Source organism: Onychostruthus taczanowskii, unplaced genomic scaffold, assembly GCF_017590055.1.
Source record: "Onychostruthus taczanowskii isolate IOZ18803 unplaced genomic scaffold, ASM1759005v1 scaffold4, whole genome shotgun sequence".
NCBI lineage: Eukaryota > Metazoa > Chordata > Aves > Passeriformes > Passeridae > Onychostruthus > Onychostruthus taczanowskii.
Window position 1 is genome coordinate 15,146,312 of NW_024501459.1, and position 24,911 is coordinate 15,171,222.

The 24,911-nt window shown below is 38.0% G+C and overlaps 1 protein-coding gene across 1 annotated transcript in view; it reads left to right on the forward strand.

The window, feature by feature from the left end:
* Window positions 1-14,726: 14,726 nt before the first annotated feature.
* The window catches only part of RALYL (RALY RNA binding protein like), a 367,232-nt gene continuing 357,047 nt past the window's right edge, over window positions 14,727-24,911 (forward strand). Inside the window, exon 1 of the mRNA XM_041412786.1 lies at window positions 14,727-14,759. The gene's annotated coding sequence lies outside the window, so the exon portion shown is untranslated. The remainder of the gene's footprint in view (window positions 14,760-24,911) is intronic.

Here is a 24,911-nt window from a genome sequence, read left to right on the forward strand (position 1 = left end):
CAGTATGTGAAGAGAGCTGACAAGAAAGCTGGAAAAATGGCTTTTTAAAACGGCATGTTTTAAAGGACATGGGGGAATATGTTAAAAATTAAAGAGAGTAGGTTTAGATTAGATATTAGGAAAAAATCTTTATTGTGAAGGTGGTAAGGCCCTGGAACAGATTGTCCAGAGAGATTGTCGATGTCTCCTCCCTGGAAGTGTCTAAGGCTGGGTTGGACGGGGCTTTGAGCAACCTGGTCTAGTGGTAGGTGCCTGTGTCCATGGAAGGAGGTTTGGAAGTAGATGACCTTTAAGATATCTTCCAACCCAAACCATTCTATAATTCTATGATAAAACCAAAGACAAAGTTTATACTCATGGATCAGTTTTATGGAACAGTTACTATCTCTAGAGACAGCTAAAATAAGGGGAATTAAAAAGCTGTTATAAAGAAGCAAGTAACTGTATGGAATAAAAATAAAGAAAATAAATCTTTATTTCATGGATTTAAGACCTGATCAATTGTTTTAATTGCTGTAAAGTTTCACAAAAGTAAATGTCTGAAAAACAATTCAAATTATTTATTCACATGGTCTAGTGTTTTCATGAAATTTTTTTTTTCAAAACTTTCATTTTCAAATGGTTGAGTCCATTCATCAGTGATTTAGGACATCACAACAAAATTCCAGCAACAAACTTCCATCTATCTGAAACCATTCCACAAGAAGCAGAGGTTTAATGACACGTTCAAACATCCAGCTTTATTTTCACTCTACAAGCTGCCTGAAAAAAGCATCTGTAAAGACCTGATAAACACATTTATAGAAACTATTCAATTTTGACTTTCCATCTTAAAAAGTCTGATAATCAAAGAGCACAAGCTGTTTCTTCTTTTCCAAAAAGAAGAAAAAATATGCATTAAAACTCTGAATAAAATTCAAAGAATAAAGGAATCTAAAAAATCCCATCTTTTATTAAAACTTTTAGAAACTTAAATGTACATAAATAATCTTGAACTCATTTGTTTTCCTCAACAGTGCTAAGTTTCTTAGACTTAGTTCACTATAGCTGGGAATTTAAGCATTGATCTATACATATCTAAGCTGTCTTTGATCATGCCTTCTTGTCACAAGCATATTCTTCCCATAGAGCCTAGGCAGTTGCCTCATGAATAACATCATTCAAAAGTTTTATATATCAGTCTAATGTATTTAACTGAGTTACAGATCTTGTCATCAGGAAAATATACCCATTCAGTCAGTAACTGTACTCTATATATGTTATTGTGCATTTATAAACATGACTAGCAATATTAAAAGCTGTACTCAGCTGAAGTCTGAAACTGTTCGTTTTGACCACTGAGCTTTCAAATCATTACATAACTTGACTTTCATGAAGAACAAATCCTGACCCTAGAGATCTGAGTTTCAGCAATAATCTCCAAGATTAAATTCCCAGCTTTGACAGCACCTTTGGTTGAGTGAGGAGTCAGATGTGACACCTTCCTCTCTTCCCTTCTGTAGAAACTGTGGCTACGTTGGCTCAGCTGAGCACGTTCACATAAAAGCAAGCCTGTAACATTGGTACACGCAGGCAGGGCTCCCAAAGGCAGACAGCACCCCTACCACTGATCAAAAGTAAAGAAAAACTTTTCTGTAGTTCTATACACAATTGATGAACTACACAGGTCTACAAAAAAACCAACCAACTAACCAACCCAAAAAAAAAAAAAAGCCCTAGCAAGATTTCAGTAAGAATTGCAAGCCTGGTTGAAGAATCTATTCCCTTTATACGCTCTTGCAGACATACAAGTTTTACCAAGGTGTGCTTTCCCATTTACAAGACCAGAATTCCAAAGACATCTGTCTTTAAAGATGCTGACTATATTGCACGTGCAGTTTTACCTTTCATTGCCAAAACAGTGTCGTGGTGGGGTTTCTCAGGCAGCCAAGAGGTCATAACCTTTTATTTCCTCTGCTTTTCAAGGAAGGGGAATACACAGTAGAGTGCTGCTTTTTTCACAAATCCTCTTTCTGGAGAGAAGACATGGGATTTGGCCTGGCTTCTCTCGAACTCCCTTTGTCTCTAGCTCACCCTAACACAATTTCCCATAAAGAGAAACTAGTGCACTGTCAGTGCAGTAAATGCTTTAGGGCATAATATTGACAGTTTCTGTATGTGTTTAGTGTCTTCAAGTTCTGTGCATAGTTTATTTATCTATGCACAATCTTAACTAGAGGCTATCTTTTCTATAATCCTTGAAAGTCCCTAGACTGTGCTCATGACAAAGCAAGGAACAATAGGGTATTTTGTATTATTGTATTATCACCTATTTCAGAGGATTCATTTACAGATAAAGAGTGTATAGCAGAAGTACTTTCAATATTTCAAAATTAGAAAACACTGTGTTCCTATCCATGAGAAAAATCACCATATTATCTACAGATCTCATATGCAGATATTGAAGAGTTCTATTTACAAACACAAAAGCTACTAGTCCCAAGGTCCCTTGATTATCCCTAAGGAACTAAACATTTTCCTGCGCTATATATCCATTGTTTTCTGTTAGTGTATATTACCACGTGATTCTACTCCACTTAGGAAAAACTCAAACAGGAAAGTATTTCCATTGTGACAAATCTGTGCTAGTCTAAGTAGAAGACACTGAAGATGTCTTGCACACATTTGTTGCAATCAAAGTGTATGTCTCTTACAGAAGAGATTATGTCTCGTTTGAGTAAGGAAATTTTGTATGTGGAAATAGAGAGAATCACCTGAACATCAGCTCCATGCCATGTTCTTCATCCTGTTCTAATGATCTAATAGTCTTCCAGCCCCTCGAACATTTATTACAATGCATTGAGAGGTTACAGAAATGTGTTGCATGCTTCTTTGTGCAATGAAGATTTAAACAGCACTAATTACAGTAGACAATTTTAAAGAGCTACACAGTAACAAAAAGAAGTTACTGAATTTGTTCACACATACAGCACATGCGCCGCAAACACATGCACTGTAAAATTCTGTTTCTCTGTAAAGATGTATTCATCTATGCATAAATAGCTAAAATTACTTGTGAAGTCAACAGATGCATGAGACAGAACCCAAGCCTTGCTGAAAAAGACAGTTAAAGAGTGTTCCTTTCTCCATGCATGCTTATTTTGTATTCAGCCAACTGATTCAGAGGGGATTCTGTGAAACTGAAGAAAGCTTTTTACTCTCATTTATGCAGGCTCAGACTCTGGGAATTAGAGATACTCCTGAGACATACTTTATGATTGTTCCTTCTCTTTGGAAAAGGGGAGACAATAGAGAGCTTTAGTCTTTGAACAGATTACAAAAGCAAATCTAAATATTTTAAGGGATTCAGCTGCCATGGTAAGGAGCCACCAATTCATAAATCAAATAAAATGAAATTCCTTTTATTCTTCCATTTGCCAATTCAATGACATAGCTACAGACCTTCCTGAGGTAACTTGTGCTCTTTTCTCCTTTCCTGCAGCCATTTGTCCTGTCTCCTGACCGTGTCTATTAAGCATTATGAGCATGCTCTGAGACTGTATCAAATCTCAGCAGACATAGACAAATACCTCACAACCCATAACTTTCTACTCTAACTTTCCAAAAATGCCAACAGGCAATCTCTGGGAAATTATCAAGACGAATATTACTTCTGTAAGGCATACTTCATTTTTATTATCAGGTCAATATCCAGCACATCCCTGCTTATCTTAAAACTTTCAACTAGTTTCTGTGATTACTAACTCATTTTACATTTCTGCAATTTTGAATTCAAAAATTCCTTTCCATACTCTCTTTACTAGAAATGCCTGTGGCCTGACCTAAAATATTTCTCTTCTCCTACTTCAAGCAATATCAAACTCAACACTTTTTTACCTACTCAAGTGCTTCTTCCATATTTGCATTCATGACTTCCTGTTGGCTTTAATTCTCTATCCTTTTTCCTCCAATTCTTACAGATTTCACCTATATCTCTTGCAGCTTCTCCCTAACCTCTATTACCTGGCATATTTCCTCTCTCTCTCTCAAAAATATTCAAAGAGATGTGAAAAAATACACTTTACTAATCTTCTAAACCACTCTGCAGGTTATTTGCTGGCTTATTATCCAAATTCAAACCTCTTCCTCAACCTTCTCCAAATGTCATTAGAATTTCTTGAGTCAATATCTACCATTATGGTTTGGGATTTTTTTTTTTTTTTAAACAATGTGAACTTAAATTCTGACCTAGCTATGCAATGAGAAGTCTGGATTTACAAGACAATTACTTGTCACCACTAAACCTTTCTAGCTGATACCATAAGTTCAGCTTTCCCAGCCTAATGCCATGCCTAAATCACATTTAGTGATCCTTACCTACATAAACATTTGTGGATTAAAAAAAAAAAAAAAAAAAAAAAAGAATAATTTTGACAAAACCAGGTCAACTGCATATCCACTGAAGATGAGGAACCTTTAGCAGGAGAAAGATGGGGATGCAGAGATAAATATCCATGAGAGTAGGGTGGGTTACCCTGTTTAGGCTGCAGTCAAGGGAATTAATGCCTGGTACCCTAATTGTTTAACTCCCAATCTCGCAATCAAAGAAACAAAACTGAATTAAAAAGGGACAAATAAGCTAAATGTACCATGATAAAACCTTTGCTTATTTCTTTATCCATCTACCCACTGCTATTTCCCCCTGAAAAGTCAAACTTTTCTTAAAGCAGAGATCTTTTCTTACATATTGAGGAAGATACAGGAGCATTTTCAGCTTTAAAAGGCTAATGATAATCCACATTGTAAGAATTCCTCACAGAGCTTGCAGCAGTAGCAAGCCAAAAGGGATCTCCACTGAGCTGAAAACCTTTCCTGCAAATTTTTAATAATATAAGTAATGTTTACTCACAAAAGCATTCACTTCAAATCAATACTCTACTTGGAAAAAGATCACTTAAATGAATGCTTGCAATATAGAGACTCCTGTTATTTTTAAGAAATGTGGTTTCCTACAGACTTAAATTATTTGAATGGTATGTTATGCTTCTCTGTGTGTATTATGTGCATGTACGTTATAAAAAGAAAATGGACATGTAAAAATGTATGTGCTGCTTATATCAAAAGTTAAACTGCTTTTCATATTGATTTAGGATTTTTATTATTGAAATATTTTAATATCAGATATCAATCACCGAATATGTTTATTACATGCAGATGATTACATTTAGACCGAGGGTGAAAATAATATTTTGCTGTGATAAATGAACATCACATTTACTGGGCAGAGATTTACTTCTTTAGTATCACAAATTATATCTATGAATGGATATATTCTAATTATTATTCTAGAAACCATCAACAATTAGTATTTCCAGCAGATTGCTTACATTGCCAACAATATTAACTTTGGCAGACCGGTTCATTTTTTTGTTATTTCTTCCTTCTCTCCTCCCTCTCATTCTCAGTCATAAAAATGGTCACCAAAACCCACTGGTTTCTCCTGGGTTTATATTATTCTTTCTGAGCTGTAATGCAACTCTCTGTCAGCATCACTATAACCAAGAGTATATAGACCCTTTCTGAACGGTTAAGTAAGATAGGCTGTAGATGAGAGGAATATATGAATAGAAATGCACTTCATTCCAACTTGCAGTCATGTTGTGGAATACAGAAGGGTAAAACCTTAAGCAAGTTCGAGAAAACTTAGAAGAAAGTATTACTGGGCTACTTATTTACTTTTACCTTCTCTTTATATCGCTGATATCACCTAATTACCATTTTCTTGATACTCATTCAAAGCTCATCCTGGCAGTGCTAAATTATTGCTCCTACCAATTGCACTGCTACTTTCTAGGTGTTGGCTAAGAGCTAGCATTCTTGTAAATACCTATAATTCTACCATGAGAAATTGACAATTGCTCCTCTTAAAAACCTCTAAAAATATGTTTATCAATAATTGCTTTATCCAAGTTGGCCTTGGTGCTTGTTGTTGTATTTCTCATGCATACCTTTCAGAAATGAAGAAAAAGTTTTCCTAATGACAAAATCCAAAGTTTTCCAATAGCCATTCCTCTGTACTCAAGCAAGGCTGCTACTGAAAAAAAAAATCTTCCATGTTGAGAGATGCAAAAGTCACAGAGGGAAGAATTTTTCTTAAACAAGTGAAAAATGGTATCTCCTCTAGAAATAACCTGTGGTGTTATTCCCATTGTAATCATGTTTTGTTTTGTACTCTAAAATAAATGAAAATTATCTAAAAATTTTCCATTTAAGTTTCAAGGCATTTCCCAATTAGATGAGGAAAATACGGCCTTCAAAATTTACTAGAAGGCAGCATTCACATAAATACTTGATTTTCTTATTTTGTTCTTACTTCTTTGGTGTGATTAGGCATTTTACTTAACTTATCTCTGGAGTTTGCTTTAAGCTTATACAGTTCAAAATGTTTTCATTTGACATGGGAAACTGGGGAAATGGTTTTACCAGTGGAAAAAAAAATAGATACTAAAGTTACTGGGTTGTTGGGGAAATGTGAAGTTTTAAGGCAAGTCTCAGCTATTCTAGGATGGCTTTTTTAACCATTATGCTATAGCTTGCATAAGAAATTTTGTTGTCTGGCATGGAAACACAGCATATGTCAAAGTAAGCATACTCAAATATGATCATCAGTGAAGTGCTTCTTTCTTTGACTGTTGCTACAATAGCAAATTTACCCATTAAAAAGTGAGCACAAACTTGTCCCTCTTTCAGAGAAAGGTGTATTTTCACAGTAAAGCAGAAGATTTCTTGATACCTCAATTGTTAATGCTCTTGAACAGCATGGGCTTGACTGTCAGAAGAGTTGTGAACTTATAACAAAATTTTGTGGTCGCTTGGAGTTTCTGAAGATCAGACTATACCAGGTTCTTACATAAACAGTGTTTTCATGGCAATTTCTGATTTGTTTTATATTAAAAAAAAAAAAAACAAACTGGAACACACACTGAAAATTTGCAGACTTCATTCTTTTGAGGGAGATGGTGTTTGGGCAATAGTTGGCAAGCTGAATATAGATTGAATTGAGTATCAGTGGTCTTTGCAGCAATTACCCATCTAAAGGAGCTATCAGATTTGAAGAATCTTGATTTTTTTCCCAGATTTATTAATGCTTAAACTGCTGCTTCAATCTCAAAGAAAATATTAGGATTTATTTGGGCGACTTTGTGCATCTTGTCTCCATTTGCTTTTAAAATACTGAATTCTCATCCAACATAATAACTGAGAGTTATTGGCAACAGCCAAAATAAAAGATTTTAAAAAACTTAAAATTTGGAAACATACAATTCAATGGCATTTAGCTTTAGAATTGTAAATGTTTGTAGTTATATAATTTCTGTTAAGAGCAATTGCATTTTTATATGTCATGATGACTGTATTTCAGGCTGGATTGTGCCTTTGGGCGTTATCCTGTAATGGAAGTAATTTGCGATGTAAACCAGAAGGAGGATCATTCCCAAGAACAGTTTTCCAGGCTTTCTCCCTGTTTGCTAGAGGGAAGGGAGTGTTCTGCCTGAGTCATTTACAAGATGCAAGGTGCTCAGAGAGCTGCAGCAGTGCAGAGATTTAGCCATTTGAGAGAGCCAAACACAAAACCCCAAGAATCTTAGTGTACCTGCACTAAGAAAGGTGAAAAAAGGAAAACATGTCTAGATGATCTCACAAGGTGATTTGCCTCAAAGGAGGCAACGGGGTGCTGTCCTAGAATATAAAACTGGACAAGTAGGAGATGGAGAAAATAAATTGTGATTATGAAAAAGTGCTTGTGTAAAGACAAAAATAAGAGAAGATAAAGTAATGAATGCTATTCAGAATGCCAAAGTATTTTTTTCAAAATGACTGGCCTCATGTTACCTGATGTAATTATAAAATAATTCTTCCCTTGTCTAGAAATTCTCTGCATTTATGAAGGGCAGATGGGATGGCAAAGGTTAGAGTCAGACATGCTCTATTACAAATTGTTTTTCCATAAAAAAAAAGAGTTGCTAAAATGTATATAATTTTATTTTGAAGGAGGTTTTTTTACCTGTATTTTGCCTTGAGCCTGACACTGAATGCTTAACACTCTTACATAATGTTTCCAATCCTCTCCAGGACAACACATGAATAAAACAACATATACAAAAATCGGCTAGCCTCCAGCCATACTGCTATGGACTGCAACCATGTCAGATCTCATTAACTAGCTAAAATTAGCTCTTGTTCATAACTAGAATGCAGGGTCAAAAACCAAATAAGATACGTGATGCAGGTGTACCTACATGCATATATGGATATATGTGCAATTCCTGCATGCAAAAAAATTTTTATGAACAGTTGAATGACAACCACAATTTCTTTTCTGTAGGAAAATCCTGAATTAAAATTGTGTATGCAACCTTATATCATCTCTTAGTGAACACCCATTATGATAAAGCCCAGCTGTGTAGTCATATACTTATTTGTTCATCCCTCCTTGCCTTATGTAACACACACAAATGGTACTCAGAAGGCAAAATAACGCCCTGTAGTAAAAGGACAGTGTGTGTAGCTCATGTCTCATTCACATCTCTGAAAACTGAAGGAGCTGAAGGCAGGAAGGCCAAGGATTCTTGTTAAGTTTAGGGAGATGAACACTTGGGTGGTAAACTGAGTTCTGACTCACACAAAAGTACATTACAGTTGCTGAATCACTTAAACTAAACTTTAAAATATTAACACTTGTTTGTTCATTTTACATGCCCAGTTTGAACACATGAGATCTGATTCACAGAAGACAAAGCTCCTCTCTCCCATTGCTTCTACCAAAGATAGGTTTCTCAGTTTAGATTAATTTTTAAAAATGTCTCCAACTCCATTTCTCAAAGTGCCAGAAATTCGTGGCATTCTTTTTTTCTCTCACTTTTCAATCTTCTGTACCACATATTCTATTTTTCTTGAGGCACTAGTTGTTCAGGTAAGGGCACATTTTCCAGTGTTGTGCCTGATTAACCCTATAAATGCACTCTCAGCTTTCAGTGCCACCATGTTCAACAATAAGTGCCAGCCATCAGCTGTAATTTAATTCTGGCTGATACAACACAATTAAAACAAACAAACAAACAAACAATACCTACATGTTAAAAAAATAAACAAACTAAAAACAAAACCACAAACCCCCTGCCCCGAAAGTATGTTTTGAATTCTTTTTCAATGGAAAGATAGAAAGATTGTCACACAGACAAGGAATGAAAAGGAACAGATGGTGCAAACCAGTGAATTTGGTCATAAGCTGCCTTAGCTAACAGTGTTCCCAGTCTTACTTATTGCAAAACTCACAAATAAACACACACTTAATTTTACTTTTTAATTAACCCCTTCAGGAAAAGAACACATTAAGAGAGAAAAGGGAACAATCTTGAAATTAGGAAAGATGTTTGGGGTACATGAGTTTCTCTGTGACTTTTATGCAGATGTCACTTTTCATTTATGTACAAAATAGCATGTGAAAATAGTAGCTTAAGGACACAAAGCTTGTTCTTTGCTCTGACCTCAGATCAGGATTGTTTCAAAAAGCACAGTATACATGGGCTGAAAGACTGAACTTTACACAGAACAAAGCATTCAGTAGCTAAAAACTCCTCCCTCTCGGAAAGCTCTCTCATCTGACAAAAGCAGGTAAAAAGGGCTCCTTGAAAGTCTTTCCTATTTTTCATTCCATTTCTCTACATAGTGGGTGTATCATTCAGGTACTGTATCTGCTCTCCTTTAAACAGAGCTGTCTTGCTATTATTCCTTCTGTCATTTACTACTGAACTTTTTAACCCTCATTCTGCTCAGACACTTGGAAATTTCAGATGAAAAGGTGGTAAAAGAAGAATTGATTTATCTTCACTGTATAGATAAATAGTGTCTTAAAAGAACTATGAGAGGTAGAAGGAGAACAAGTAAGGATTTTTGTTAAAATTAACAATACATCTGTAGAAAAAAAAGCAAGAAAAATGATAGCATGCAGCGATAAACGGATTAACGAAAGTTCTTTCTAAAGTAACATATTTATCACATGAACTGGAGTGTACTTTAAAAATGTGAAGTAATTCAACTTAATATTGTCTAAGGTATAGCAATTTAATCAAAATAAAGCCAACACATAAATGGGTTTCAATGATAATAGTTAAGTCTCTAGTGTTTGAGAAATGCAGTTTTCTTCCTTTAATGGTTTAAAAAGGTAATAGTTGGCTAAATTCAAGTAATTCTTTCATTTAGCAGTTATTACTGGTCAACTAATTTTCCCTTTACTGATTTCATGGTAGACATAAACAACATGTACAAACAAACAAAAACACCCACCACAACCTTATAAACCTATAATTATACTGAATGGTCTCAAAGGGATTACATACAAATTAGCCCTTAAATCGAGCTCAGGCAGCTGTATCTTCAAAAAAGGACCACTAATTATTTTATCATTATTTTACTATTACTGTTGCTATTTTTGCACCTGGTATTGTTTTAGCTGACTTCTGCCAGTGCAATAGGAGATACTAATTGCTGTTTGCACCTGTTTGCAACTTGAGCTCTGGCTTTCAGGCTGCTGAGTCATAGTGATGGATCTTTGCAAAGCCAGTACCTTAGTGCTGGACTCCCAACTATTTTGCTTACTGCCTCCAAAGAGAAGCTTCTTTATTTTAGGAAAGTGTAAGTGCACTGAAAGTGGTATAAAAAAACCCAAAAAAACAACTGTGTGTTTCTTCAATACCAGCTCCAGTAGAAAGGGAAGAAAATTGTCTAAGCAATGTGTATATACAGCAGCAGCACTATGCTGAGGGCACAAAAGTTTAATGTAGTCAAGAAAAAGAGATTATAGGCAATCAGGTAATCTCAGAATATATTTATTTCTGCTTTTTTTTGGGAGAGGTGGAAGGGAGAAAGGAGTGGTACTGCAAAGGTACAGGGAAGAGATATGAAATATTGGGATGGAATGGCGTAACTAAAGGCTAGCAAGCCCAGTATAAGTCACAGAGCACTGGCTGTGTAGTACAATATTTTGGGAACCTTAGGAAGCAACTCTATGCCGGTAGCTAAGCAGAAGTGTAGAAGTGCTGGTTCATTCACTTTCTGCCCAGAATTCTTTGCTACTTTTGAGGATAACTCTTAATCATGTTGCAATGGAACTCAGTTGCTGTTCTGCAGAAGAAAAAGTGTAAAAAATGGCAGCAGACACCTTATTTGCATGCATTGGATTGCTCTCAAAATTATCTAAGTGATCCTACTTTTCCTTCTTTTTGAACTCCATTCTTTTACTGTATACTTTTTTGAGCACTGTTCATAACCAAGTAATGTCATGAACTTTCCCTCATTTCAGTCTAGCATCAAGTGTTCAACTGCTCTTGGAGGAAACTTCCAGCCAGAAAGTAGAAACTAGACACCAATGAATAAATACTTCCTGGGATTCTGTGAAAACAGCATTATTCCAAGCTCTTGCTTGTTAACTATTCCAAACATGCACCCCTGCCAAACCTCTTGCACCTCTTACCCTCTAGTGCTTACTTCATCTTAATGGATTGTAAGGGGAAAAGTGACAGAAGCATACTTTGGTGATTCCATAGGTAAAACTGAGGTTAAGTTCTTATGAACAAGTTAATTTTCACAATATTTACAATACTTCCTATTTACAATACTCCTATAGGAGGAAGTAATTTATTTACATTTTCTGATCCCCTCAGCACTGTTCTAGACCTGGTCTGGAAGCTGCCCTTAAGCCCTGAACCTTTCAATGTTTACATTTGCCAAGTGTATCATAATGACTTTTTAATTCACTTACAGAATAACCAGTCAATACATTCACACTGAGAGGAAGAACACACATACTTGCAAGTTTACCTTATTCCTAGTTCTTGGAATCTACTGAACAAAAAATACATAAAATACATTGTCCAAAATGTACATGTTCTGATCCTCTATATGTGTCAACAAATAACTTAAAAGTCAGATCTGTTGTACAACTCTGGAACATTAAAACGCTATCCTTTAACTTTTGTTGTTGTTATTTCAGGAAGACATATGTGCTCAAAAGTACATAAACAGTAATGGAAACTGAAAAGCAGCAACAAAATAGGATTGTTATTCACGCCTTGATTTTGCAAATATGTTTTGATGCTAAATATCGTTAAAAAAAGCCTTAGTCATTCAACTGTACTTACACATGCAGTACCTAGAGCTACGCAAAATTGAAGTGCACCATCCAAGGAAATACACCTCCCACACCTGAAACCTCAAGACATGACAGTTTGTGATACTATCATGACAATATGATTGAGTTTATTGCCACGTGTACATGCAACTTTGTACAGTTAAGTTGGTTAGTTTTCACACGAAAGGCTTCGATTTCTTGTATTTTTTTTTAATCTTTAAAGACTTCCTTTATTTTGCTTTTTTGTTTGTTTTAAACCTTCTCAGATGTATAGCTCTGCTCCTGGGAGCCAAACATAGCAGGGGAAGAAAATTATGAAATGCCAAAACAAGCCTAGTGCCAAAATATAAAGCAAGCAAGGAACCATAGCTGGTTATATATATTTTTAAACTTTGGACAGTGTTCTTTTTGTATTTCATAAAAGAAGTTGAGAGCAAAGAAGAAAGGGAGCATTTCTTTTAATTTTCTGGAAACACTGAGGAAGAGATAAAGAACAGGAAAGAAAGAAAGAAATGGTCAGGGCAAGGGGAGAATCTTTTTGTGAGGATGCGAAGAAGGAAGGCTGGTGCCCTCACCAGTCTTTTATATAGCAGGGCATCCTCTGGCTGGTCAGAGTAATTTTTGTAGAGTAATAACCTGACAGTATCTCCTGCCTCCTGACCTGGATGAAAAGAGATGGGGTCTACCAAAAAAAAAAAAAAAAAAAAAAAAAAAGTGCGTGAAGAAGAAGGGGGGAGGAGGAAGTACGGCAGGGCAGTATTGGGTATTGGAAAATACTGGCTGGACTGCTCCATCACAGTGTCTGGTTCACAGATGTGCGCTTCTATTCCTCTCTTAATTTATCTCTTGTGTCTCTTCCTTCTATTGCTGAAGTAGTAAATAAGTTAGTTTGTGTGTGACTGTTAGCTGAGAACATTTTGGGGGCCAGTGAAGTGAGGACACAGCCGAGGCGGCGGGTTGTGGCCTGGCAATGCTGAGCAGGTTTTGCTTCAGCTGGAGCAAAGCAGCTCTCAGCCCCAGCCGCCGCTCCCTGCGACTGCTGCGTTTGTTAATAAGGAGACATGCGAGGAGAGCTAAAAAGGGAAAAGCAAGCGTCTTGAGGGAACTCTCAGCAACAGTAGCACAGTCTCCTCCAGTGTATTTTTTGTACGTTAAAGAAAAAGGGAGACAGAGAGCTGCTATCCGGCCAGCCACGGAGCTGCTTCAGGGCCGCACCTAAGTCCGGAGGGGCTGGACCCTAAGCACTTCCACCACTGCGGGCAGCTGCGGTGCCGAGGGAGGCTGCACAGCCGGGGTCAGCCCGGCCGGAGCCCATTGTCCTGCACCACGCTACCGGCGCCTGCGGGCTGCTCCCGGGAGCGGACCCAGCGGTGAATGGCCCCCTCCGAAAACACTCGATTCCCACCTCGGCCAGTAACTTTGTGATGGGAAGCATCAGCTCTGCCGCTGGAAGGACGGGAGGAGGGAGAAGCAGTGCAGCTGGGCAGAGGCCCGGAAACAGAAGCAGTAACGGATGGGACCCGTGGTACCTGTCCTCTCCCCAGCTGCACATGGGAACCGCTCTCCGGAGGAAGCCGGAGCAGCGCTGCTCAGACATGACTGGGCGCAAAGTGACTGCAACCTCGGCGCTCGGCACGGAAGCACCCCGAGCTGCGCACACAGCGGAGCAGGAGTGGCACAGGGGAACCCCCCCGCCGCCCACGTTGCACCGGCAGCAGCGGTGCCCTGGAGCTGGCGTTACAACAGGGGATGCCCCTGCCTGCCTTGTCTGCCTGCCGGGGTACTACGCGCACCCACGCTGAGCCGAAGCTGCGGGAGGGGCACCCCCGCACACACGGAGGAATCAGGGCTGGCATCCCGTGCAGACGGCGAGCCGGGCGGCAGGCTACCCCTGCCGTGCGCGCACACGCGGTACCCCCGCGAGCAGTCCCCCATCCCCCGCCGATCAGCGGGAGGGATAACCCGGGCGCACACGCCTCGGAGCCCGGTGCTGCACCGGGACCGCCGCCGGGGGCACCTCACCCCTCGCCAGGGCAAACCCCGGCGCCCCGCTCCGCCCGCCGCCGGCCCCACTCCCGGGGGCGAGCGGCACTGCAGCGGCGGGGTCGGCGGCGCCGCGGCCGGAGGGCAACAGGCGGGCGGGCGGTGTCAGGCGATAACTTCGCGCTGCGCCGGCGAGCAAGTTGCGCTGCCGCGCAGGACGCGCCCGCCTCCGCACCCCGCCCGCGCGGCCGGCTGCGTGCCCGCGCTCGGCGGCAGAGAGTGAGCGGAGCGGAGCAGAGCAGAGCGTGTCTGAGCGCGGGGGGAGCGGCACCTGCCCAGGGCAGCGGCGGCGCGGAGCGCTGGGCGGCGGCGAAGCCGGGCGGCTGCGGCGGGCGCGGAGCGGAGCGGGCTGGGCTCGGGCTGGGTCCGCGCCCGGCGCCGCCGCTGCGCCCTCCCGGCTGCGAGTCCGCCCGGCTCCGGATCACGTGGCGGTTGCCGGAGGCAGAGACTAGAGAGGAGAGAAAAAAAAAAGCGCCTCATTCCTTCTTCCACCGCCATACTGTATTTTATAGTAACTCTCATTTTTATTCCTCCCTTTTACTCCCGCTCGGTGAGTACCTTTCTGCTGACATTCTTGTCCTCCTTTTTTGTCCTGTTTTTTTTTTTCTTCCTTTTGTTTTTCTTCCTCTTTGATTATTGTTTAAATGGATTTGATCTTTTGCTGATGACAAGTTTTTTTTCCTAGCATGCGATGGTTACTAAACTGTGAGCAAAAGGTGCTGCTGGGGCCGGGAGTCACTGGGAATGAAAAATGATAATATTAATAACACAGACTTGCCAGTCCAGCAACAACTGATATACATTTAGTAGCTCTATATCTATATATGCAACTGGTTTTGTTGTGGCACAGAAAAGCGATGTGAAATATGATGCTTATTTTTTAAAGATAAGAGAAAAGGCATGTTTCTAACTCTTTTTTGCAGAGGATTTTTTTCTGGTGTTGCTTTATTTTTATTTTTGGGTGTTTTTTTAAGGGCTTTTTTTTTTTTTTCCTTAAAGAGATGGGAATTGCAAATGCATTTTACAGCAGTGTTTACACAGTTTGTTATCTTGCAATACTGGTGGAAGCCACAGAGCAAGATGTTAATTTTATTATTTTTGTTACTGTTTCTTTTTTTTTTTTTTTTTTTTTTTTTTGACAGTGCAACCAGCAGGGTTTTTTGGTTTTCCTCGTCTTCAGTTTTTGATGCCTGTTTATAATGTGAAACTTTTCTTGCAGCATGTTGCAGTCACCATTTTTAAATACTTTTTTTCCTCCCTAAAGATAACAAAGCAAAACAGAAAGCCAAAGAGATGATCCTTACTTTTGCACATTTTGCACCTTCACTTTTTATTCTTTTGCCAGCAGTGTTTTATGATGGTTATTGTTATCATGATGATGATGATGATATATATATACATATATACAAATAAATACATTTTCAAATGATGGCAGTGGAAGGTTTTCCTGGAGAATGAAGTGCGGTTTGGTTTCCTTGTCAACGGAAGATGAAGTGAACAACTGAACATCTCCCCAGTGCAGGTACTTCATCTCCTTGTAGGCGTTTCCACACTGTGTAAATTACATTGTGAGATTTTTTTTTTTTTAAGAAATCTCCTTCCACTCCTTTCTAATTGTGTCTGTGCAATACACATGAGGACTGGACTAAATATCTCTGCCTTGTGATTGCTTGGATGTGTGCAAAATGTTGCGCTAATTGAGCCTAGGTCAGTTAAAGCTGAAGAGAGGTGTTTTATGTGCTGTGCTGTATAGAGGGGAAGTCAGCTGGGGAAAAAAAAAAATCCAGACACCCCTCCTCTCCTCGTTGCGTTTAAAAAAAATCCCAAATAAACAAAACAGCCAAAAGTAAAGCCCAAACCGAAACTGGATGGAATCTTGAGATCCTCAGTACAAATACAGATGCTCTCAGGACTTTAGACAAAAACAATAGCTCTGGCCATGTATTGTGGTGACTCGTGTGTTTTTGTGTGTCTGTTTAAATTTATCCATTAGAAAATAGCTGTGGAACAGCAAAGGAGGCTCCCTCGGCGAGCTGGCTCGCTGCCACATGAGGCATATTTTGTAGCCCTAAGGGCAGAAAACCCTTATATCCAACTTCTGCTCCTCATATTAAAAAGGCGTAAACAAGGCAGCAGGTTGCCTCTTATGAGTCTAATTCATTGGGATGAGATTAATCAGAAGCTGATATTTGCTTGAAGGTGGTTTGTTTCTTTTGATGATTAAATAGTACCACTGGCTGACAAAGAATGGGAAACTGTTACTTTCAGTGATGGTTATTGAGAGTTCAGGATTGGAGGAGAAACTGTTACTTTTCACTGAGAGCACTTAAATGCTTAACAGAGGCTGCCCCTGATGTACAGACAGGATATTGGTTCTGTAAAACACAATTTGGAAAGATTTTTCCAGATGACAGGGTAGGTTGGTTTGGGGTTTGTTTATTTATTTTATTTATTTTTCCCTCCAGAGAAATATATGGCAAAATATGCTAAAGTTCAAGAGCTGAATGTTCTGTGATGTTCTCTGTTGTTTACTTTATTGTGATGGGATTGCTAACTGTATTTTATATAAAGAACATTTAAGGATCTAAAACTGACTATAAAGATATGCTGTGTATTCAGATGTGGAACCTAAAGTAAGTTACAGGGGATATATTTATTTTGTCATTGTCATGTAAGCAAATATAATTCAGAGAATTACAAATGCATTTGGAAATTTGAGGCTTCTGATTCTTATGTTTATATTCTTGCAATGTAACAGCTTCCTTTAAAGTAGAAAGTGTAAGTGTATACATCATGCAATTAGTCATGTTGAAAAATAAATAAATTCATTTATCTTTGTAGAAACATAACTATTATGTGTTTACACTGGCTTTTTCCAGTTTTACTGCAATAAAAATATTTTGCACATATTTATGCATGAATTCTGCTCTGACATGTTAAAATACTTTTGGCAGCATAACAGGGTCAATAATTCATGTGTCTAAAAGCCAGTTGATATATTTCCATGATAGATTATGATGACTTTTCTAAAATAGTTATAATCTGTTGGGTCATTATACCACATTTTAAGAAGACTCAGCCTGCTTATTTTTCATTATTTAATTTAAAAGCAAGCCATTAAAAAACAAGAGAGATTGAAACTTTATTCTCCACCCCTCTATTTATTTCCATCCCTCCCTTTATTTAAATGAAGTGTTTTCTTTAAATTAGGTGCAACTCCCAGAAGTAAAATATTTTGATACTGCTAAAGCACTGAAATAAAGTACCTAGGCTAGCAGTTTCCAGAATGATCCTTTTGTCCTTTCTTTTAATACTGCAGGTGTGTTGTGTGAGTAATTTTGTAGAGATAGTTGCTGAGTGAAGAGCTATTCCTGCTCACCTAGTCTTATCTGGAAGTCTGAGAAAGTGCATTCCTAAAACTTTCTACTTAGCGCTGTTTTCATCCACAAAGCACCTGTTGTCTGAGTAGTATGGTAATTAACATACATACATTTAATTTGCAGCATTCTGAGGTTGTAGGAGTTCATATATATCAAGCAGCCTTGGGACCTTAAAATAGGAATAAAGGAGCCAATTTTGAAAGAGGATCCTTCTACCTCTGTGCAGTATGTGGGCAGAGCAGGATCTGGGTTGATGGAATTTGTTTCGGCTTGGTGCTTCTATAGTTGTGCTGTGACTAATGTTTTAGAAAGCCATAGTTAGTGTCAAAGACAATTGTCCTTTTGTGCTTTTGAGATGAATAAAAATTTTGCCTACAAATTGCAGCTTTGTATCTGCAAGTGATGATATCATTATATTCCTTATATAGTATGGGATATAGTCATACTGTCCTAGCTTCTGAAAGTAATGGGTGTCTAGACTGAAATGACATCTTCTATTTTTCTTTACATCTATTTTGGTATTCAGGACAGTACAGGGATTTAAGATACCTTTATGATGGATTGTAAACTGAACTCTTTGGAAATCGGTTTTTCTTTTCTTCTTCCATAACAAACTATTATCAGTATTTACTTGCAAATGAAGAACAGGTGAACAGAAATGAGAACCTGTATAGCATCCAGTGTGCTGACTCATGAATATGTGGTTTTAGCTGCTGTAGTGGCCTGAACTGGTAAAAGAAGACTATCTTCTTATGTTTTTCAATATGAGAGCTAGAACTAGAGTGGCCTGCAGAGTCATGAAGTCTGTTTGCTGTGATACTAGGCTGATCTTCTTACTTTGTTCAGATTCAAAAAACTGGTTTGTATTTAGCTGGGTTATCACTCTCACTGCACCTCTTGAAGGCGGGGCATAGCCTCACTTTTCATGCTTTTAGAAACTGAATTTCTATCCTAAATTTATTTTCAGATAGTTTATATATATATATATATATATATATATATATATATATATATATAANTTTTTTTTGTGCCACTGCTGACCTTAAACAGTAAGGCTCCTTCTCCATGTCTTTGCTCTTCAGAGTATAGTATATTTTTAGAGAGCAATTTCAGCTCCTTTTCCCTCACGATTTCTGGGCTTAACTGGGAGAGGTTCCCAAAAGTGTGGCTGGTGCTGGGAGGGGATGTTGATACAGGCTCTTCCCAAAATCATGCTGCAGCAGAAACACGGAAACTGCATTCAAATCCTCTTCTGCCCAGACTGATCTGTTCTGCTTTCAGCTGAAAATATGGCAGTCTGATTTCTGGATCTCATATCAGCCCAAACATTTCCACCTGAAGCCACACACACAGCCATGCCTTCTGGTCAAAAGGGGTTTGCACTATGTGGACCTTCTTTCACTCTGCCTAACCAACCTGAATTTCTTTGGTTGCAGTGCAACAGGAAAGAACTCTTGGGAATTTCTTCTGCAACACTGGTTTTTTAACTCTCAAGAGTTTTCTACATATTGTCTTAGTAATTTGTATTCTTACTGGGGAAGGGAATGTGAATATGTTTGAGGGTATACTGTATCACAATCTTTTATCAGGAATAAATGTGAAAGGTGGCTACAGTGTTCTTTAAAATTTTTACCTTATTAGAGTCTTTGCAGGTTGCTTATATGTTAGCTCTCTGGCCTTCTAAAGCATTGTTCTATGGCAGTTTGTTTCTCCTTCATAGTGTAATTTTTCTTATTTTCTTCCTTCCCTGCATTTTGGGTTTTAAAAGATAAAAAGATAAAAAAGCTTAATAGTGTTTCAATTGTAGGATTACAAAGACTGATAGGTCTGCCCTCAGATGAACGTTTTAACTTCCCTTGGTCTTAGACGACATGGTGCTCTGTCAAATTCTGAAGGCAAATACTTACAGAACATCTGAACAGAAGGCTAAAGTTGAGTATTTCCTGATGAAAAATTATGTAATCTGTGACACTGTCAACATAGTTATCCAGTTTGTAGCTCCCTAGAACTCAGATCCAGACTGACAGAAGAAAGCAAAATGCTGGTTGTAAATGGTATAAGGATTGAAGTGCAACATTTTGACCTTTGTGAATGTACCAATCTTATTTTTATGATCTTTAAACAATTACAGGAGTAAAATGGCTTGAAGATTATTGTTTTGCGCATACCCACATTAGAATAATTTGTACTTTTTCCCCCTTTTTTTTCTATTTCAAAATGACACTAATCTCTATAATGTACTTAATCTTTCAAAAGCATTTATACCACAGCTTTGGCAGTATTTCTGAGAAAGTTTATTTTTGTACAATGAAGTGTGATTTTTCATCTCAATGAATCATCTGCCAACAATTAAAAAAAAAATTATCAAGTAGACCTTCAAATTGCGAAGTAAATTTCAGGTTGCTTAGTGTGAATAAAATAACATGTTTTCATCATTGCTATATTCTGGAATAAAAATATAGATATGCAGATGAATAGATAGAATCACAGAGAGATTTTTAAAGATGTTTTAATGTCATAGAGAATTAACAAAAATCTTGTGTTGATTAACCTTCAGGGGTTAAACAACACTTTTGTTTAATACCTAAGAGTTTAATTTTCTTGGTTTTGGATTTATACAGATCTACGTTATCTGCTGCCCCTTGACAAAAGCTACAGAGTTAAGAATTTGCCTCTGGTACATCACTGTGTGTCTCCTGGCTCCTTACATCCTGGCTGGCCTGCTAGGGTGCTGGGGCTCAACCATTAGGCAGTTGCATTTCTGTTTCAGGAACAGAGGTGTTGTGGTTTTTTTTGTTTTGGGTTTTTGTGGGGTTTTTTTTGTTTGTTTGTTTGTTTGTTTTTTTTCTCTGATACAGTTATGGTAGTAAGCAGAATAATTTCTATCTGACTGGATTGGCAGAGGTTTGAAGAAGCAGAGGTGGATTTCTTATGAGTGATGACCAACAGTGGGTGTAAATGTGGTGGAATATCGATGACACTCCCCAGACTCTTTATTTTTTTTCCTTTGCACACTCACAAGTCTTTCTCCTTAAATACCCAAAGATCTGATTAAAATTGGTTTACACCAGTGGTCCTTTCCAGGTAGCCTCCTCCTGATACCAGTGATTATTGCCTCTACTAATGTGCAGTGTCTGAGCAACCAAGTTAAGGTGGAGCTCTGGAAAGAGCTCATGCTTTCTATGGTTAATTTTATGGTCCTCTGAGAACAGTTTGTAGCCCTTTGGACAGGCAATAGTTTATAAAAGGCAGTACAGGCCATTATTATTTAAAGAACAAGAGACATAAAGAATACATGAACCTCCGTGACTATTGAATAACCTGGTGAAAGTCAGGTCCCTGTCTTCCCACTGTGCCCCATACCAACAGCCATTTTTCTGCCTGTTCAGTCACATTGGTTGCCTTCTTCAAGGTCCTCCCTTGAGTCAGTCATGTGCTTTGTGGTGTTTAGGATCAACAAACAGGGGATATCTGGCACAAATAAAGTATTAATGAGATTTCTAATCTGACTGAAATGAGGCTAAATTTGTTCTGTATGAAAGCATCACATCAGTAGAGTTTATTCAGTAAAAAGGTGTCTCTGTTTCTGCTCAGAGTTTTGCGTAGAAGGTGAGCAGGTCCTATTGTCAAAGAGATGTGACACACATTGTTAAATCAGGGTCACTTTATGATTTGTAGGAGGCACTGCACATGTGTACCTTGCATGCAGTATTTTTATATTCTATTTTTATATCATTTATACTTTTAGACTGACTGAAGAATTGGAGTTTCTGTCTCAAATAATTTAGTTTGCATGGTGTTGACAATGCTACTTTTCCTTTCTGTTTTGTGTTATAATGGAGTGCAAAAGCACTAAAATATTTACACTGTCCTAGACGTGTTCTTTTTTAGAACAATATAAATGAAAGTAACAAAGATACCCTTGTGAATTTCTGCACACCAGGCCTGCACTCTTGGCTTACTGCATGCTAACAGCTCTTCTTGTGGGCACAGGGAGTTACAGTAATAACTCACTGACTTTTACAATGAAACACTGTGCATTTGGTAATTGCAGCAACATGCAACAGAGCTTGATCTGTAATGCAAGTCACTGTTTATAAAAGAAAATTCATTCTATCTAGTTACAATATTTTATCACGTGATCCTTCACACTATAAATATTAGAATAGAAGTAATATAAGATTTAAAAATGTGCTGTGCAAACTGTCATGCAGTGTCTATGAAACAGGCCCCCTGAAGGTATAATTAAAACAAAACTTCCTTTTTGGTACCTTTAAAAGGGATTAATGCTACTGTTTTCTAAGTAGGACACACACATACATGCTACCCATTTTTTGTCTTGTATTTGCCACTGATTTCACAGGATAAAACCCAACACTTGAGGTATTGCACAGTAGGTCAATTTTCTAATGTGCTCTTTACTGCATAAATTCACATCCACTTTGTTTTCTTTTTCCTAAACTGAAGAAGAAGGATGCAATTAGGTTTTCCTCCTGCCTATACAACTTCCAGTTAAATGAGAGTTCTTTAAATGATACAGTTACAAGATTGGCTCTGGAGAGGTTAACATCGTCTACTTGGACATTTGCAAGCTGTAGACAATTAATGTACATTATGAATAATGAAAAGAGAAACTGCATTTATGCCACTTGGGCTTTATGGCAGTAGTTTATCAGGACATTGATGCTATTTTTATTGTTTATTATTTTATGAAAAAAGCATGCTGGTTTACCATTTGTCAGCATGTGCCCTCTTCCAGTAGGTGCTGTAGAAATAGAAAGGTGCAGAATTAGGGCTTGGTGCTATTAAAATCAGTGACACATATGCTGGTCAAAATTTCATGTCAAACCATTGTTTTTTCCTGTGGATTTTTGATGAAGTGGTTCACACAAAAGGCTCTATTCATCTCACTTAACCTTGCTGTTTAAAAAATAGGGGTTTAGAACTAAGCTAGTCATCATTTTAGCCATCTAAAAGTTAGTCACTGAAGTCTAACACAGTAGCTCAAGGCTTTGTAGTTAACAGAGATAAATATTCCCTTCCTGCAGAGAATTACAGATTACATCCCAACAGAGGCACCTATGGACAGCTGAGATGAACAGCCTTCCTAAAACACCTCTCTCTTTGCACTGATGACAGAGAACCTAGATGGCCCATTTAAAACAGATTCCTAACTTTTTGATGGATGCAGTTAAAGGAGATGAATCGCAAGCTCCCCAATCCTCCACTTCTTCAAATTCTAATTTCGCAATGAAATTTTTGGTTAATTTTTTTGGGGGTTGTTTTTTTTTTTTTGGCCTTTTTTATTTTTTTTATTTTTTTTTTTTAGCCACTAGAATCTTCATGGCTTTAAAGTTTTTACTTGAATTTATTTTCAACTTCTCCAGCAATTCTTTTCACAGGCATATAAATGTGTTTTTAAATATTTTGAATCAGTTCCAGGCTTTGACAAAATTCTTAGGAATTTCTGATAGGACCAAGATTTCACATCTTTTTTGTACTACTTCACCCAGTTTTCTGTCTTTTTATAATGTGATCCAACAATAATTGATCCTTCAATGAGTTCTCCTCACAGAGTCCTATTCTAAAACCCAGAGACTTAAGCTGCTGCATACAATCATGGACTTCATTTGAAAACCTTTGAATATTATTGAAACGCAACAATGATGTGGGTGGCAATGGAATCAGCTAATTGTACTGTATATATGAATCATTGTAAGATATATTTAAAAAATAATTAGTACATCAACAGCAGAGGATTTGAATTTGATGTCTCTGAAGTTGGTCTTGAAACTATAAAAGGCTTGTTTAGTCTGTGAGCTGAGGTCATCCAGGCAATGTAGGGGAAATATTTTGCTATTGATAGCATGCTGCTGGTATCTTCATGTGCACACAGTAAAACCTGTACTTTTGATTACCAGATAGATTTTAGTTTTCCCTGTCTCAAGTAATTTCTTAGAGAACACTGGAATTTTATAAGACTGTTAATGTCTGTAAAATCACCTCTTCTATACAGTTTACTTCAGTGCCTTTCTTCAGATTTGTCCCAAGTCATTGTGTGTAGCAGGATGCCAAGCAACGGCCGATATGTGACACTACACAATATGTTGTGATATCGTCCTCTTTTTCCACAAATTTTGAATTCAGCTATTTCATTCAATATATGTTTGGCCTTTCTGTAAGATGTTCTACAGGTACTGAAATATATGAAAGTAGTGTACATGTTTCCACCATGGGTTTTGTCTTCTTGGCCTGGCACTAGCTGAGTGCCTGTGCCAACATCATTAAACTGCTCGCACAGGCCATGTTTTTCAATGACAGCATAGTATGAAACCAAACTAAAGCTGAATCCAAATTAGAAATGAACCATTTGGTATTATAGGAGTAAGCACCAAACTCAGCATAGTGAGAGTTAATTGCCCAAATACCACAGTATTACTACCATGATAAAGTAAGCTGCAGCTGTAAGCTCTAAGAGTTGTAATATAATGGTTTGCACAGACTCAGAAATCTTACAGACTTGTCAGAATTGAGAAGGGAAGTTAAAAAGTTTGAGTTCTCAGCACTTTGAAATAACTGCTTCAAATAAGCACAGTCATATTCGCTGGGGACTATAAACTGTTAGTTGCAGCTACCGTGTCACGTTACACACTTCATCACCTCTTGGTCTTTCTTCTTCACATTCTATTTATATTTCAAACCTAGGGTTTTGTACTGTCCCTCAAAAATGTGTTGTCTGAGCAGTGTTCACATAAAACAGATTTGCAGATTTACAAGGCTAAAACCCTTTGCTGACTTCATGAAGTTTTCGCCTCTTTTCCTGCTTTCATTTATACACCATAACATTTCCTTTTTCACTCTTGTGTCTCTGCTCAGAGTTAGGAGCACCGTGTTGTCACAGGAACATAAAGGTCTCATGACCATAGATTGTCAGAACACAGAGAGGCCCAACTGAATTTCTCAGGGAGTGTAGGGCATATAAAACCAAACACAGATTCAGTGTCTCTGGTCTCTCTCTGCCTGCTGCTCGTGGTGAGTAGGTAGTCTAGGCACCTTGATTGAGGGTCACACATTTGGAGACAGGCTTTTGAAAGGCAAGATTACAAGAAAAATAATTGCAGTCCAGTTTAAGGAAATAAACTATTTCAGGGATGCCACATTTATTTATTTTTAATTTGTCGTACAAATTAATGTCATATATAGTGTGACATTTCATCTCAGAAATTTAAAAATGGGTTCAGAAGTTCATGACACTTGGTCACAAATATTAATGAATGTTGTAAATACTCATCATAATCTGAATAGGACTGGATACTTTACAC